Consider the following 18920-nt stretch of genomic DNA (forward strand, 5'->3'; position numbering starts at 1 on the left):
GAGTGCAAAATTCCCCAAGTAGAGGAAAGAGGGCTTGGGCCTTTATATCTCCTCATCAACCAGTCATTGGCTGGCTGGAGGGACAGAGCTTTTGGGGAGGCTGTTTGCTGGGGCTGAGGGTGATGCCCCGTGGGGACACAGCTATCAGGGGACATAGCCAGGGGATGGGTAAAGCATCACATATCCACCATGGGTCCATCCTCACTGAGTCCTTGCCTGCTCATTTACCTGCATGAATAGATCTTACATTAAGGGGATCTAGCTCTTGAAAATCAACTCTACAAGCCATACACATACTTTTTGATCACAGATGACTTCTGAGATCATGTAGTGCATTTTAGGTGTGAAATTGTCAGGGAAGGTTGGTACCTCCTATTCACAGTTCCAAGCACAGTGCCTCCTATAGGGTAGGCACTACTTAAATGCCTTTAAAAGAGACCAAAAGCATCATTATTCTTAAGCATTACACCCATTTTTAGTAAGTGAAAGCAAAAGAGACATAAAAATAATATACAAGAACAATGAGATAAAGATGCCTAAATCAGTTCTCAGAACAAAAATCTGAGGGAGAACTGTATGGATAGCTGTGTGCTTAGAAGATTAGGAATCAAGTTAGAACATCTATATTTGAGAAACTGATTAAGTCTATTTAACTTTGAAAAATAAAATCCCTATAAATGTAGCTGTAGCAATGTAGGAAATTCTCAGAAGGATTAAAAAGTAGCTTAACTCAAAAACTCATGAACTCAAAAAAGTATGGCTACTCAGCTCCTTGATATAATCTTTTAATAAAATGAAATACCGAAACTATTCAATAAGTATAAAAAAATTAAAGGTGAACTTCATTTATGTCAAACTATATTATCTATCCCTAATTATTCTGCCTAATACTTTAAGAATCAAAAGCTTTTCTTCAATAACAGAAAAAGGATATATTAGTTATTCAGTTTGATTTCACATTTATGGGGCATTTACTGTGTGCAATGCATATATGAAGCAAAGGAAGTGACTATAAGTGACTCTTTAGACCCTCCACTTTAAGATATGACAAAGAGAAATTCTGCAAGTGTAGAAAGGCTAAACATTATGAAAATATTATCTATAAAGTGCAGGCAGCGCTGACTTCCTGCACTAGTAAGGGTCCAGTTCACTAGAAAGCTGTCTGTTTACTGCCTTCATTTGCCCAGAGAAGTAAGATCATTAATGTGGGTTGGTTTCCAGATGAGGCCTCCTAAGGCAGGACTAGTAGCTCCAGCCCAAGTTCTGAAGCAAGAAATCATGAGGGACAGGAGGACAGAGGAGGACATGGCAGTTTCCCATTCCCTTGCCAGACCCAGAGCCATTCTTCAGCAAAGCTCTGGATCAAAGTAAGTCTTCAGTTAGCATCTCCCACCTCCACTCCTATGTGCCTCCATTCAAAGCTCCACTATTTTCCAGCCTCTTATCATCTTACACTCAGTCCTGTGGCAGCCATCCAGGCCCAGGTTGCTGCTACAAATTCTACAGATGAAGCTTATTCACTCCCTACTCGAAATTTACAGTTTTCTATCCAGGATTAGGAAGAAAGAACCTAGCTGAATTAATTCATGCTAACATGTAAATGGCTATTCCTTAAGGTTCCAAGAGACACTCATATAACTTTGGAAGATATTTATTAACCCAAATGTGGAGATGAACAGGCTATCAGCAGTGATGGAGTGGAGGAGAATAATGAACATGTATTGAGCACCGTTCATGTGCCAGAATCTTATGTGGCTTCACTGGACCCTCTGAACGCCATCAAGTAGGTAAGTTATTTCCCTAGTCTTACAGAAGAGAAATGCAAGGTTTAGAGAGGTTAAGCAACTTACTCAAGCTCTGGAAGACAGTCTACCTAGTCCTCTCTCCCCCATGGCAAAGGCAACCAGTCTGCTCTGCACCCAAGGGGCAGGCAGCTCTTCTAGACCATTCTTCTCTTGCACTATTTCTTCTCTGCCTTTGTACTGAAACCGCAGATCCTCTAAAAGCACCATTTTTTTTCCAGAGTGTGATGGCAGGGGCAGCAAGAGAAACTGAGGCAGCCACGGGTAAATACTACTAAAGTATATTTGTATAAATGAAGCTATTTGTAAGTGAGGCATGGATCGGGAACTGCTTGTATGCCAGGCTCTGAGAGAGGAAGAAGAGAATCTTCTTAACTTCTTCAATGTCGTTATCCCCTGAGCATTAGTATCTGCTCCTATAAAGTATGTTTTATAAGCTTTTACCAACATTCTAGGACTTGGTCAATGGTACAGGCTCTAGGTTGACTCAGGTCCTATCATTTGTACTGCTGTATATCTCATCACTATGGCTTTACAAATACTAAAACCCATTCAAGAAGAAAGGCATAAAAAATGAACCTAGTTGATATACTTTTTAAAAATTCTGTACTGTATGCTCATTTTATATTAAAAACATAGAAAAATAGTCTCCCTCTGTGGGGCTGGAGCAAGCCTGTGCTCTGGGCCAGCAGCGGAGTCTGGCAGCTCACAGACAGGTTTTCTGGATGGACGATTATTCATCTTCCCAGCTGCTGGTTATCGACTAAACCGCATGTGGGCCCTGGAAATTTCTGCCTGCCCACAGCAATTTGATTTGCCTTTAAAGACCCACCTCTGTTCCACTCTCAGTTCACAGTGTAGGTTGGCTGCCCCTCACTCCTGGGCTCCAGAAAAACACATGTGACCCGGCCACAGTAGGCAGAGAGAGGACCCAATTCACTCCAGTGAGACTCCCTCCCCAGCACTGTCTTCCCACGACGTGGGTGTAGCTGTAAGGAGGACGTGTGCCAAGAGCTGCTGGGGGCTGCCATGTAGAGGGAGCCTGCCTGAGAGACAAGATGCCCAAAGCCAAGTATTTCTGGGAGGAGGAAGGAAAAGAAGGTAGGCGTGTAGAGACAGAGAGACCTGATAACACTGTCTGAGTCCCTGGATCCAGCCTGCTCTGGGTCTTTTCAGGTGCCTAAGCCAGGAAGAGCTGAGCTCCTGTAGCTTGCAATGAAAGACTCCTAAATAAGATATCCCTGATGCCTGGGCTCTGCTCCATAGTTTCATTAGAAATCTCCACTCCTACCCACTTCTCCCCAGACGTTCCCATTATCCTGTCGGGAGCAACCGTGTGCCTATTTAGCTCCCAAGCATGGCCCAGCTGGCAGGACCTGTGGGGCCGGCCCAGCAGCAGATCGGTCTCCTGCCTTGTGGTGCACCAACCACAGCTCTCCAACAGGTGCTCACATCCCAGCCCAGCTCCCTGCACTGCCTTCTCACAGGCCGCTGTCCCGAGCAGAGAGCCAGGCTTCCAGGCGAGGAGCTCCGAGTTAGGCCTGTGGTGGGTTTGTTTATTTTAAATGAAGTAATTATTTGTGCTTCTATTTTTGAATGCCCAGAGCACACAAGCACAGATTCATATCCCTCTGAATTATCTACCTCTTGAGTTTGAGAACTGCCCTCTAACAAAGCTCTTTCTTCACAAGGATTTCAGACTGTGGGCTTCTACGTTTTCTAGCATATTTATTTCTAAGGTGGCCATGAGATCATTGAGAGGAAATGAACAGAGAGAGCTGAGAGGACCAAGGTCTGTTCACATTTCTGCTGGTGCAAACCAGACTAACTATCCCTACAGCTGTTACAAATGAGCTAATTAAGCCTCTGTGTTTATCTCCTGAGAAAAAGGAATTCTCGTGGTTTTATTTACTGAACAGTGGGATGTCTATACTACCTGGTAGAGACATTTATCTTTTATGTATATCCACCATCTTCCCATCTAAAAGGAAAAATTTCTGGAGGTTAGGGGCCTTGGGTCCGCCTCTAGAACAGTTTTAGATTCCCTGTATGTGTAGCTGATGGTCAGCAACCGTTGACCACTGAGGAGGATAATCGGAGAGAGCTTCTATTAGATACCATATTCTCTGGTAAAGGAATCTTGCTTCTCAATGTTTCAGACCCAAAGAAGAGTCCCAATATAAGAATGTATAAAAAGGGAACTTCGAGGACAGAGTACCCCATATTAACAAGGAACTCCAATTGTGACCAAATTTGGTTTCCACTCGTATCCTAGTATAAATTTGCAGGGCACAGCTGCCTCTTTATTTCTGGATGCATCTACCCCTCTTCTTAGGAGGCCAATCTACATATCTTTCCTTCTAAGAATCAATCCATGCACCCTGCAAGATTCTAGTATAAATAAATACACAAGATTGTGGTTGAAAATTCAGAAACTAAAGTTTGATTTTTGTAATGCTAATGGGGCCATCTGATTTTCATGAGCATTATCACTGAGTTCTCCTTTTATCCCAAGGGTACTAACTGAAGGTTCTAGAATCCATGGTTTGGAAGTCATTCTCCTTCAAAGAATTTTGGCTTTTTGTATACTTGTGTTTCTTTATGACAATGCCACAACTTTTGTTAGTTTCTGAAAAGGATTTATAATGCCCAGACAGAATTTAGAATTATTGTTAAATCCCTTTATGGTTGGAATAGTACAGTGTTTACTTTGTTATGACTCCAATAAAATGCTACATAAAGAACAAACAAAAAAAAGATGACTATATCACATTTTTCCATTATAGCAGATAAAGAAGATGTAAGTTCTTGCTACGCTTTTGACTTGGGCATGGCTTGTGTCATTGAGAATTTTTACTAAATGCTATTTCCTACTCCAGATGGCAGTAATGCTTGGTTGCTTAGGGCAGCCCAGGTTGCCTGGGTATTGGTCACTGTCGTAGTTGGCTGGGGAGGTCAAAGCAGATTGGCAGGCCTGACTTGGGCAGGGCTTGATATAATTTCTGATCACTCACACTTGCTAGACATGCTAGAATCTATACCCTGATCTTTCACAGAGTGGCAGGTAGGGTGGCTTATGTTGCCACTTCAGGTTTGATTGTTTGACATACTACAGTTTCCATGAGACATTTTTACATTTCCTTTTTTTCTCCTATAGCATTGTATTAATATAAGCTTTTACACACTTTAAGTTTTCCTTCTTGTTTGGGACCATTGCTGCAAATCTGTTTTATAAACATGAATATTGACTGTACGTGAAAATATAAAATTTAGATTTTATATCTGGGAAAATATAAAACTTAAATCTCCTTCACCATGCTTTAGATTTGTTCAACAGGCAGTCTTCCCAATTACCCCATGATTATATTAACAAACAATACAGATTTTTAAATGTACACCTCCTTATAAAATCGCTTTCCAAAGTTCCTCATTTTTTACCTACCTTAACTTCAGGAAAGAAGCTGGAAGCTCATGAAAAATATGTTTTCCATAATGTAAAGCTGTAACATCTGGATCACTGGGCTTTATCTAATTTTCGTCTCTAGGTAGGCTCTGAAATGTGCTGTCTACAGAATCTCTCCCCTGAGCACTGATAATGGGACTTTAGATTGCTTTTCTTGCCTTCATTTACCTTACAATGGTACTCAATAAAAAAGCAATAGGGAGAATTAAATGGCATGTTTTTCCAGGGGGAAATATATTTTCAACCTCTAGGTATTTCTATTTCTTACAGACATTTTAAAAATATCATATTCTAGAAAAGAAAATGTAGCCCCAACCTACTTCCTTTTTTACAAAACAACTCTGTGAGTGTAATGTGGTTCCACACACAGCAGCAAAGAAAAGCTATTCCCAGACCAAAGACATGAGGTTTCCTGAAGATGGTTCTCTTCTTCACGGCAGAGGATGTGGGCTCTCAAGATTGCTGTAGTACTTGCTAAAGCCCAAAATCCCCCCACGACCCACAAGGTCCTGCATAATCTGGCCTTCAAACAATCCCAGACCCATCCCCCTCACACACAGCTTCCCTCTTAATCACCAAATCCCAGCTGCCCAGGCAATCTTTCTCCAAGTGCCTTCTGCTGTGGTTTCTTCTGCCCAGAACTATCTGCCACATCCCTTACTGCCCCTCCTTCCCAAAACCCGCCAACTCCTACTCATCCTTTGCATTCCATCCTAAATGTCACTTCTGCAGGAAAACGTTCCCTGATCATCCCCTTCTCTAAAGATTAGGTTGGGACTTCTTACAATTCATTTCTGTAGTTCTATGTACTCCTCTGATTCAGTTATCACAAGTGTAATTGATAATGATTTGTGTATTCTTAAAAATATAATGGAAGTTTCTTTTATTAGATCATAAGCTCTATTTGAGCACGAATTGGTCTGTCTTCTTTATCAAGGTGTTAACAAGATACCATGTCCACCACAGTGTAGATATTTAATAAATATTTGAGGAAGGGAGAGAGATGAACTACTGAAATCATTGGTTTTGGATCAAAAGGACATTTTCCAGGTATACATATATATCTGGGGCTAATTCATTATGTAGAACATTTTAACTGGATATTTGCCTATTTGTAGATCATAACTCCTAGACTAAATACAGAATGTACAGCTTTATTTTTCAGAGGAGTCTAACAATGTGATCTGAAGTCATGATACACTACAGAACTCACAAAAGGAAAGTCCTGAAAAATATTCACTTGTGAGTTATTAGAACAAAATCTGCAAATAAACAAACTTAACTGACTCCCATTCACTGGATACTTTTCTGCAACTAATAATGACACCTTCCTCTAGCTGTCTCTACAAAACAATGGTGAGACTCAGACCCACAGGCAAGGCTGGTGTCAAGGGAGAGCCACAGTCAACCATGAAACACGGGTTTGGGCACCAATCATGTACGTAGCTTTGGTGCAGTGATGTGGCCTCTAGTGGTGGAGCAGTGGCCCTGGAAATTATGGTCTTGGCAGAAATCAGATGTCCACTAATACCCAGCTTTGCCACTTACTAACTGTGGACAGAACCAGGATTGCAGAAGAGTTACTGAGCCTCTCGAAGAATTTCCCATATATAAAATGCAACAGTACTTTTCTGTCACAATTGCTGTGAAGTTTAAGTGAGATAATGTACATAATCTACAAAGTTCATTTGAGATACTGTGTATAGAATGCCTAGCAGGTAGATTTATTTCATTTATTTCCCCTAATACCATGCTTTTCATGGGACAAGAAAGCATTAATGACAGAAACCAGATGAGGCTATAGAATACAGAAAATGCAAAATCATAAGAGTCTTATAATTTATAAGATGTTCCTAATGATAACATCAATAACAGAAAAAAATGATGATGATCTAGTATGGTACCAGGTAAGGAATAATTTTTTCTTAAGTAGAACTGTCATTTAAAAGTTGCCAGCTACATCTTTTTCTAGCAATCAAAGAGAGCTTAGGTGGCTTACCACCAGTAAGTAGTAAGCAGAGGATTATGTCTGACACCAAATCTTCTAACCACTATACAAAATCTGTTTTTATTAAATTTATTTTTTATAAGATACTCTTCAGAAATAAGAAAGTTGGGGAAAATATAATGGCAAGGAAGGGCTGTGATGTCACCACTGAGATGGGCAGGAAGATGGGACTTGAAAACTTCATTCCAAACTTCCACTTGGGATTATATTGTCTTAAGCTGGGTTACTCAGGCACAGCCTACTTCGGACAACCTACTTTGTGGTGCTTAAAGGCACAGACTCTGGTGACAGAGACGGATCCAAATCATACAATGAATAACTCTGGGCAAGTCAGTTAATCTCCCATGGCTCAGTTTCCTCATTTGGAAAATGTGGAAGACAATCAACCTAAGTGTTGTAGTAAATAAATGAATATATATATATATATATATATAGCACTTAGAACCCTGCCCAGTAGATAAATGTTATGTATATTTAGCTGTTATTGATATCAGTTACAAAGGGTCATTTTACAATGGCACCGGGTAAGAAGCCCCACATGTCAGTTGCCTCAGGCTAGAGGGGAGAGGGCACAACTGAGCAGAGAGAGCCCAGCTCAAGGTGGGCTGGGAAGAGCTCAGTCAGCACATCACACATTCTGACAATGCTTTAGCAGAGGGAATGTGTACTGTGATTTAACAAAAGTTATTATAATTCAAAGGCAGGGTAGTAAAGACCAAGCCCTACCACAATAGATACCATTATAAAGATGTTCATGCCCACTTAATGTAAAACCAGTTCACACAACAAATTCCCAGCAACAAGTACAAATAAAATTTGTGTAGTTGCTTAAAAATCACGTTAAAGTTATACTCCTAGAAAGAAAAAAAATAAGATAGCTTTAAAAATGAAATGGGCATTTGTAAATACACTACTCAGGATATAGTACAGATATAATTAAGAGGATGGTAAAGTAACACAATTGTGTAAAATTTTTTTCAAATAGAGCCATGGAAAGGCATTAGCATGACAGCATTAACAGAAAATAAAACACTTTTTAAGCAGTCACCACAAATGAAGGCTCTGCTGTCCCAGATCCATTTGTTCCTAATTCAGTTATTCACCAACTCTTTTGAGGTAATTTCAAACAATGAGATTCCTGTGATTATGAAAATATATCTTTATTTTCCTAAAAGTATTACCTTTCCTCAAATTAGAAAAAAAAATGAAGTACATCAATAAAGAAGCTCACCAAAATGCCTCCCCATTTTTTATCTGTAAAGATCATTTTGCAAGAGTTAAACCTGGCCGTCCATGAAAATATTAATAATAGATATCAGTTATTGTGACATCTGGGTGTGAAAGGATTAAGGGAATAAGTCAATGAGCTCTCTCTTCCATGATGGCTGTAAATCTGATGTGTGCTTACAGGAGGATAAATATTCTCCCGAAGAAAAGTCATTCCTTATATATCAGTTTGGATGCAAAGTATGATTACTCATTTCCTTTGTGGAACATACCGCATAGTAAACCACAAACGCTGCCTTCTAATTGTTTTTTTCCTCTTTGGCTGAGCTACTTTTTGTACATCTACTCAGATTAGATAAACGAAAACCATCTGTAAAGATTATATCATCATTGAAATTTAGTAGTATCAAAGTGAAAGATCGAGAAGTGAAAGAATTTTGGAGTCCTTCTGGTTATCTTGGCTCAAGTGGAAAATATGATATGTGTGAAAGAGCAAGTATGTGCATAAACTACACCTGACAAAGGCACACTGTGCGCATGTGTGTGTGCACAAATGCACATGTAAAGCATGTGTCAAAGCAACACAAAATGCCACAAACATCATAGGAGCCAATTACTTAAACTTCACCAGGAAAAAAAAATTATGAAAGCCGCTAATAAAAAAAATTGCCTGACTGTCATTTCTTTATTTTCCCTGCCCATTTTCAAAGCAAAGAAAAGTGAAATACCTGAAAGGCAGGTAGCAGGAGGGCAAAGAAGAAAGAACCAAGACCTAAGTAATATACCACCCAGACAGCCCTGCAACAGAGAGTAGACTAACCATAGTTGGTCATCTGAGATACACAAAGATCCTCTCACGGCACGTTCAATATCGCTATTCCTCATTTCTGACAAATGCACAGGAGGAAAAACGTAGAAGTCAAAGAAAGTGAAAATGTCAGATAGAGAGGAATCGGTACAAGAACACTTTACAAAGCTGCATCTTCCTTGAAAAGGCAGAGAGCACAAGGCCTGGGAAGCTCTGCAAACTGCAGGTCTCTCTCCGGTCTCTACCTGGCCCCCTCAGTCTTACTCTGCTGCTTCCCACGTAGGAAGCAAGGAAATTAATTGCAAGAGCACCAGCCTGAGTACGGAGTCAATGACTGCTACGTAGTGGGGCAAAGGCAGCAGAGAGAGGCTGAGGGGAGTGACCCAAATGGTCAAGTAATGTTTTTTTTTTAGTTGAACTGGCATGTGTGCAAGGCCAGGCAGAACTAGGCAAGGTCCCAATCACAGCTAGACCCCATCATTGCCCCTCATCTCTAGCTTCCTTCCAAAAGTAAAGGGAAGCAAAGAAGGAGGGAGGAGAAGGTGCAGCCCATGTCTGCTCTCAGCCAGAGACAGCCTGGCCCCTGTTGACTCAGGGGATCAGTCTCTCGGGGCACAGGAGGCTTGCAAACAGCTCTGCAGTGACACAGAACTTGTCTCCAAAATCTATTCCAATCCCAAGAGATATTTTGGAAAACACTCAGACTTCTAATTTGGTATGGTGGAAATACTATTCAAAGTATTCAAAGGCAACTATAAAAATGCTGAATTCTTCTTGTATCACAAGCAATTTTAGATTGCAATAGAAGAACAAGAGTCAAATATGGCTTAAGGGTCTGGATAGAATAGCATTTCTATTTTGAGAAGATATCTATTGGCAATTTTCAGAAGTTGACCATTTGCCAAGCACAGATTGACCTTGCATCTGAGAGAGAATCATATTTTAACATGTTTGCAGCATACTGCCTTAATTAAGAATGAAAATTTCCAACAGAGCCCTTGGATCCCAAACCCTTTCATTATAACTATTTCTCCAAATACTTAGCCACTCTGACATCAGGCCCCATAAGAATTCAGGTAACAGGGACATAAGCCATATTTGACTCTTGTTCTTCTTTGCAATCTAAAATTGCTTGTGATAAAAGAATAATTCAGCACTTTTATAGTTGCCTTTGAATACTTTGAATAGTATTTCCACCATACTAAATTAGAAGTCTGAGTGTTTTCCAAAATATCTTTTGGGATTGGAATAGATCTTGGAGACAAGTTCTGTGTCACTGCAGAGCTGCTGCCAAGCTTCACGTGCCCTGAGGGACTGACCTCCTGTGTCAACAGGGGCCACACTGTCTCTGGTTGAGAGCAGACATGGGCTGCGCCTTCTCCTCTCTCCTTATTTTACTCTTTACTCTTTCTTATTTTACTCCATTTTTTATCCCCCCCCAGCTTTATTAAGATATAATCGACAAACAAAAATTTTGTATATTTACAATATACAATGTGATGTTTTCGATTTTTTAAACTGACAAACATGTTTTACCCTTTTCTTTTGCTCTATTAATACTACTTCAGTGCCTCACACTGCAGAGAAAAGGAGAACTATTTTATTCTGAAGAACCCAAAATAATTCAAAGACTAGGAGCTGCTACAGTAAATAGGTGACAATGTGGCACTCATGATCCTGGCACCCTCAACCATTCTCACGCATTGCAAGCTCAAGACTCAACCGAATCCCCACCCTTGCCCCCCAAAAAAGACCTTTCAATGAAAGCATTTCTGAACAGAACCAGGAAAAATCTGAGACATAAGTGAAGGGGAAAACACGCTGTGATTAACTCTTTCTACTCTCCCTTTTCCTGGAGGTTCAGCCAACTCCCTGCTCTGTCAAATCTTTCTGTCTTCCCAGCACCAAGGTCAGGGCACTGCCCAACTCCAGGCTCTCACTGAGACAATGGCGGTCTCCACGTGGTCTTCTGTCTCCTCTGCCAGCTTGACCCATCACCCCCCATTCAACTGCCTCCAGGGTTCCTACAGTGCCTGAGAGGACATTCCTCAACCCTCACATCTGGCCACACCTGCATTTTCACCTTTATTCCCTCTACACGCTTGCTACACCCTAGGTTCCAGTCCCACTACTGACTCCCTGTTTTTCACACACATGACACTGATTCACCTCTGTGCCTGTGGCAATACTCTTTCACTGTCTTCTCGTCCTTGTGTCCAAATCCTAATCACACTTCAAAACAAGGTAGAGGTCACCTGGTGGAACATCCTCAGATTGTTGCCACCAAACCTACAGACTTCCCTGCATCCACTTCCATGCTGTCTCATTCTGTCTGCAATGGAAGAGGGGTGCTTCTTCTGGCTTAAGGCCAAGGGGGACCACCTCCCCCTGGTCTGTGGGACTCACCCCAACCTATGTCCTGAGGGACCTTACCCACCCCTTCTCCCTCTTCTCCTTTATCTTCAACCTCTCTCTTTCCATCAACCCACTCAGGTGATCTCCATCTGGAAAACAAACCTTCCCACAACCAACATTGTTCTCCTTCTCCCACTACCACTTTCTTTTATCCCCTGTTTAGAGCCAACTTGCTTGGCCACTCTCCCTTGTCCCCGCCTCCCCTCTTTCTGCATCTCCCCCACCCCACAGCATCCTGACTTTCATCCTGCCACTCATTTCTCCTAGCTGGTGAACCCCCCCATTATTTTGTAAAATATACTGACACCTGCTGTGTCCCAGATAACTATGCCTAGTACTTGGGGAAGGGAAAGGACAGGAGAGGAGAAATCAGACATGAGCTCTCTGAATCAGAAGTCAAGCTGATAGCTAAATTCAGTCCAGAGATATATTTGATTTAGCCTTGCTTTTAAAAATATACAGTTGGCCAAAAATTCAAGAATCTGGATGTGTCACACAAAAATCTGGGGTATTGGCTTCTATTAAGGAATCTAGAAGCTGTGACAACATGTGTTTTTTTCCTGAGTAGCAATAATCACCTAGAGCTGAGAAGCACCTGCTCCTTCAAGGAGTCATGGGCTATCTGGGTCACCATGACCCCACCAAACCCTCTTGCCTCCCTGTCCTTACTTTGGTAGCTCCTGTGGGCCTTGGAGTTTGGAGTTTGAAATCCCTGCTTTAGATTAGCACTGATAGAAATACAAATGTGAGCTACGTATGTCATTTTACCTGTAAAATTAACAGGTAAAATTAACTTTATTATTATATTTAACTTAATCCAATATATCCAAAATATCAACACAACATGCAATCAATATAAATTCAGTAATGAGATAATTCACATTCTTTTGTTTGTACTAAGTCTTCACAATCCAATGTACATTTTACACTTACGGCACATCTCAATTGTAACAAGCCACATTTCCAGCATGCAATGGCCAAATGGGGCTAGAGGTTGCCACATGGATGGCACATCTTTGGATGCTTAATGGTTAGTTACAAAAATCAAGTCTTGCAAGCAGAGAGAGAGTGGGGGTGGGACAGAATATTAAGGAGAAAGAAGAAATAAGGCACGATGAAGAAAGAAGGCGTGGATGTTAAAGAGTAGGCATGAGAGATGTTTAAAAATAGGAGGGAAGAGAGTAGGGACACAGAGACAATGAATGGTGTTCAGTGAAAAATCAGCCCGAGTCTAGTCCTCCAGGGGAAGAAATGTCCTTTATAAGCAAATACAGTTGACCAGTAATGTAGATTTCCTGGAGGGAGGCTCTGGTGTTTTTAACTAGGCTCAGCATGACACAGGAGGTCACTATGAATATCATCTGGCCACCTGTCTGCACTCCACTTGGTACTTGGTACACACCTGGTGCTTAAGAGGCAGCAGAATGGACAAGGAGGAAGAGAACAGAATTCTTGGTCAAGATTGGGATTTGTATCTGAGTCATGGCTGGGAGAAGAGGGAAAACAGGAGACATTTCTCAAATGATGGGTATGGAATACAGGAGAACAGTTTTAAGCACAAAAGGCAGGTCAAGGAGATGGGTTGAAGACAGGTAGCAGTGAAGCAGGCAGGAGAGTGTCTTGACCCAGGATCCAAGCAGAATTCAAGACTCAGGTATTCTGAGTGAGGATAAGTCAGCAGGAATCAGGAACCCAGATGTGCAGGTGCCATGTCAGAGGCCAGACAGGGTGCGAAAATGGATACTCAGAGTCAAGACCAGCACCAAGAAATACATCCCTGAGCCAGACACCTCAGAAATAGGACTCTCTCCTCTCCCCTCCATGTGAGCACAATTTGGCAGCCATTTAGTAGGTGACATGACCAAAGACGAGAACCAGAAGTAAAGTCTAGGCTGGGAAAAGCCAAGCCACCAGCTGGGGGAAGAGGAGAAAGTCAACTAGATCTGCCAGGCTTAAAAGGACTTGGAATCAAGAAGGCAAGAATGTCATTACACAAACGTAAAGTGATTTTGAAGCTTTTCCAGGGATCTTATCTCTGAACAGCTGTAGCCCATCCATTCATCCACTCATTCATTCAGCAATGGTTTATTGAGTAGTCTTTCCCTGAACTGTTTTACTGATTTAACAGGTCGATTGTACTAAGGCTTGCCAAATGCCACTCTAGCAGAGCTGGTGAGGTGAGTGAAGGCAGCTCAGGTTTAAGCAAAATGGGTTCAGATTGCTCACACTGAAAGGCCCCTCTAAATAAAACCAGGGAGATTAGGAGGATGCAATGACTCTAAAATGTACAGAGGTCCACTTGTCCATCATCTCGTGTAATTTTCCAGATCAGCTAGGACCCAAGAGAATGGGAAATAAGGCTTATATAAAATATCTCATAAAAGACTTCCCAGGAAAATTGTCCTCTCAAGAAGGCATTATGCAAGACTTTTAAATCCCATTATAATAAAAATATAGTTTTTCATGTTGTGCTGAGACTAAAGTTAAATACAAATATTTGGAGACATTAGGGAAATTGTATCCTGATATTCTGCTGGAAAAAAAAGTTTCTAATGATAAAAAACTCATACATATTGGAGGGGAAAACATGTTTGGATAAAATCTTGAATTGTTGGGGGGCAGTAATCACTTCCCACTTTTGATTTATAAAAATCAATGTGAGTTAGAAAAAAAGATTGATGGTGACAAGGATATTAAAATGGCACATAAAGTTAATGACGCAGAAAAAAATAGGTGTTATTTCCAGTGGTCTTGACAAATCAAAATTCACAAAGGCAGTAAAGATTATTTGCCTAGTGAACAAATGACTTGAGAAAGGGTGCCTCACCTTTGATTCAATAATTCACTTTACAGCAAGGTATATATCTTGTAAATAGGTATGGTTTATACTCTAATTTTATGAAAGCAACCAAGCTTATATAAAGCAACTTCTAGGCTAATATCTACTTCATTCACATTAAACAAAAAAACAAACAAACAAAAAAACAGTGTGCAAATAATAACCCTCAGCTATCAAGAAACAGTTTTATTTAGGATGCTTGGTTTACTGAGGCACAAAAATATGTAATTTTTCATAAGTTTTCCAGCAGCAAAAAAAAAAAGTAAAAACAGAGTTTGTAATTTCAAAAAATTAATTTTTGCTTAAAGAGATGTCTGCTATGATATTATAACTAGATATGGATCAAGAAGAAAAAATATATGAAGCTAACTTCTGAATCTGCAGATTTTGTCAATGCTTATGAAGCTATCTAGACATGCTATTTATGCCTCAATAATCTAGGGTTGGAAAATGATTTAATAATCACTATGAGCAAAGAAACCACACTACATGTTTCCTTTAGATACCAAAGATATATTACTAACCTTTATTTAGTGAAATCATTATTTTCAAACAATGAGGCAAAAGAAAGAAGGGGGACATATTTGCCCCATTTTGTTATGAATCTACTAGTCCTGTTTTCTCCCTCAAAGTGCTTATCCATTCTTCCACGATAATGCACACATACTTGTTAAAATTAGATTTGACTTACTTGCTATAAGGTTTTTTCCATTATTGTGTGAAGTCTGTCTGTAATGTCACCAGTACTACCTTGGTTAATGTTGGGCTACTTTTATTATCACTACAAGTAAAATAATTTATATCTTAAAGTAAATGAAAAGGACTGGAAAATCCCCCTGTTTATTTTTTTTCAACCACCATTTATTTGTAACGGAGGCATTTGCAAAACTTCAACATATTGTGCAATAGTAATAACAGCAATTGCTAATGTATATTGAGCACTCGCTATGTTTTAGACCAATCTCTCATAACATCTAAATGATAACACGACTACTGATATAGGATTGTAACTCTACTCAAATCTGCCAGATAGCTACCATCAGAATTAAAGGTTAAAGGGAAACATTCTATACCAAGGTAAACCAATTACTCTATTTACTCCCTTTCTTTGGAATAAACTGATGATACCAGTATTTTTCAAGAATAGCTATCCCACATCAAATTGCACTTTATACCCTGCTCCAAAATATTCTAAGATCTCATCCACCCTCTCTCACTTTGAATTTGGAAGGGGTCATTTCTGAAGCTAGACCAGTATGAAGCTAATAGTGCTTTTAGGGGATTGATTTTGAGATTTTTTTAGTGGTTTTAGTTATTTACGTTAGGAATTATATTTTTAAATCTGTGGCTTCCCCAAGATTAAGGTGTGTTCCTTGAAGTAATATTAAAAACACATGGAAAATGATAGCAAAAATTAACCCAAATCTCATTTTTGAACTATTTTTAAATATACAGGCTTTCTTTAAAAGCTCAGGTAATTAATAAAGCAAGATGTACTTCATGTGTAGACAATTGTAGAAAACAGTCTTCCACTTTTTGTCAGGGCTTACAGATGTGTTTTAGGAATTTTATTCCAATGAATGGATAGTCCTTGAGCTATGTTGCAAAACATTTCTATCATACATTGACTAATTTACCCACATCTTTTCAAAAATATTTCTCTTATGTGAAAGCAATTTATAAAAAAATAATTTAAGAGAAAAAACAATAAAAGTTTAACATTCATAAATACTACAGGCTTTTGTTAAAACACAAAAAAATGCAACATATTCATTTCTCTTTATCTTAAAACACTGACTTTCTGATTCTAGCAAAATATAATTTTAGTAACTCATCAAGACGGAATACATAAAATTGGCATATTTTTGATATGCGCACAAATCGAGAAAGCATCTTTCCCAACTGTGTTGCAGAAAATGAAATGCATCTGGTACGACAATATGGCCCAACACGTGAACTAGAATCAGTGGGAAGAAAGGGGTTTCTTTTCTTTTCCTTCTTATTCTCAAAGCAGAACATTTTAAATAATGCACACGCCCCAACAGCAAGGCATTATTAAGTCTGTTAGCGTATGTTTCAAAGGTATATTTGGCTAAAGAAAACATAACAGTGAGGGGGCTGGCAGGGGCATGGGAGGTAGCCCAGTTTGTTCACTTTTAATCATCGTACACCAGTGACTCCCAAATCTCTTTCCTCAGCAGTCCAAATGGATTTTTTGCTTTTGCTTAACATCTCCACCCAGTGTCAGAATATGTGCACATATGTTGTTGGGGCCTCATGCTGGGCTAGGGGGTGGAGAAGTGGGGAATGTGTTGGAGAACGTGGCTGATGCCAGGATCAAGCAGAGAACACGAGAGAAATTAAACAATTTGCCTATTTTTGCAACAATTTTTCTTTCTGCCTTGAGAGAAAGTTCTTTTTTTCTAAGCAGTCTGAAGATGGATTCTATTAAATGCTTTTATTGCTTTTTCTTTCATGTGTACCATCTGTGCTTGTGAACTGTGAATAAAACCAAAATCTGCATGTGCTAAGAGCTCCCTCCCCATGCCCAGGTATCTCTGGAGATGAGGTGCTGAGAGAGCGAGGAAAGATGTCTGAGATATGCAGGATGCGTGGAAGGGTGCTGCAAAGCTAAGCCTACTTCTGAACACTTTAGTGAGTCCTCTTCCAGTTCCAGGGTCCAATTCCATTTCTTCCTCTTCCCCATTCAGAGGTGAGCTGGGCTCCTTTGAGTTGGGCAGAGAAGTATCTAAAGGACCAAGAAATCTTTCTCTTTTCTACAATGGTGAGAGGGCGCTGATGATAAAAGCTGTCTTTATAACTCATAACAGGGAAAATGCTCCAGTTCACAAGGAGCAAGGCCCCATGAGCAGCGGATGCTAGGGACCAACAATAGTGTCTCTTCCTGGGACCTTATGGCATCAGGCAAGCCCCAAAGAGCTTATCGTTCTTTCTGCCTATATCCCATTTTTCACCTATTTTTTTTAAAGATATTTTAGCTTTTTTATTCCTCTTATATTTACACTGAAATGCTGGTTCTTCATAATGAAAAGCTTCTTTAGAATGATAGATTATGATTAATAATGTCATTTGTCAATGTGATAAAAATAGACATGTAACAATGCATCACAGAACAAATTACAAAGTAATACAGCTAATCCATCATAGAACTGATTGTATGTAGGGATGGGGGAAAAAACCTTTAGAATGCATGTAAACTTGCAAGTCTCAAGTATTAATCAATGAGAAGAAAGTCATCTCAAAAACTAAATAAGTTCCAAAAGTTATCAAAGGTAGCTGCTGTAATAATAGAAAAAAGATTCTGGAGACTGACTTGAGCACAAAGCCTTCTCTCTGTCATTTACTAACTGTATGACCCAGAAGGTTATGTAACTTCTTTGAGCATTGGTTTCTTAATCTATAAAATGACAAGAAGAATTCCATCACATAGGACTGCCAGGAGGATTAAACCATGTAAGGCCATATACAGAGTGCCCAGCATACAGTGAAGGCACACACAGTAATGTCACTTTAGTATCTTTTCCAGAATAAGTTTAGGTCTTTTGTATACAAAATTCATACTAACGTAGTATTTTTTAAAATAAAAATTGATAGTTTCTGAAAACTTTTTGGCAAAAAGGAATATAAAGAGTTCAGCATTCTCTACTTTTGCTTTGAAAAGAGCTTGGTTCAGTGAAGTGACTGCAAAGTGATTCAGTAAGTTAACATTCACAGTAATATAATATAATCCTTTCAAAATAATTCAATTATTATTTGTTGTTCTATTCTTGATAACGAAAGTTAACAAAAATAAAATGTAAACAGTTCTCCAACTCCAAAATTCTTATATATTAGGATTATGTACACACTCAACAATAAATATTTCCTTTAATATATAATATTCATCTGTACTGATTTAAAAATATTCTTTTAAAACCATTTTTCACTTTACTTTTGAAAACAAAAACAACGGTTTTATCCAGTTCAGTTTCAAGATGACAGGAAAGGTAAATGACTTAGTCTTTTTGTCAATTTTATCTCTACCTACTCTTTTGAGAATAAAACTTTTTCTAGAACATCAGGTGTTTGTGTACTATAAGCAATTGGGTTTATTAAGCAATAAAACATACTCACATTCTAACTTTTAGGAATTACAATACATTAGTCAATAAACTACAAAAATTTTCAACTGAAAGCCCATCCATTCTCATATCTTACCCTTCAAAACATGACCTGATGTTTCTTTGTAACTCAGCTTTTAATCTAATTAAAATTTTAATGTATGCATCATTCATCTAACATAATTAATCAGAGTCGAAATAATGAGAAAGTGTAAATAAACTAATGTATTGGGAGAA

General features: G+C 39.3%; 1 protein-coding gene across 4 annotated transcripts in view; it reads right to left on the reverse strand.

Moving 5' to 3' along the window:
* Nucleotides 1–18920, reverse strand: part of MCTP1 (multiple C2 and transmembrane domain containing 1) — a 494950-nt gene that overhangs the window by 474439 nt on the left and 1591 nt on the right. The gene's annotated exons all lie outside the window — the stretch shown is intronic.

Source organism: Eulemur rufifrons, chromosome 17 (assembly GCF_041146395.1).
Source record: "Eulemur rufifrons isolate Redbay chromosome 17, OSU_ERuf_1, whole genome shotgun sequence".
Taxonomy (NCBI): Eukaryota; Metazoa; Chordata; class Mammalia; order Primates; family Lemuridae; genus Eulemur; species Eulemur rufifrons.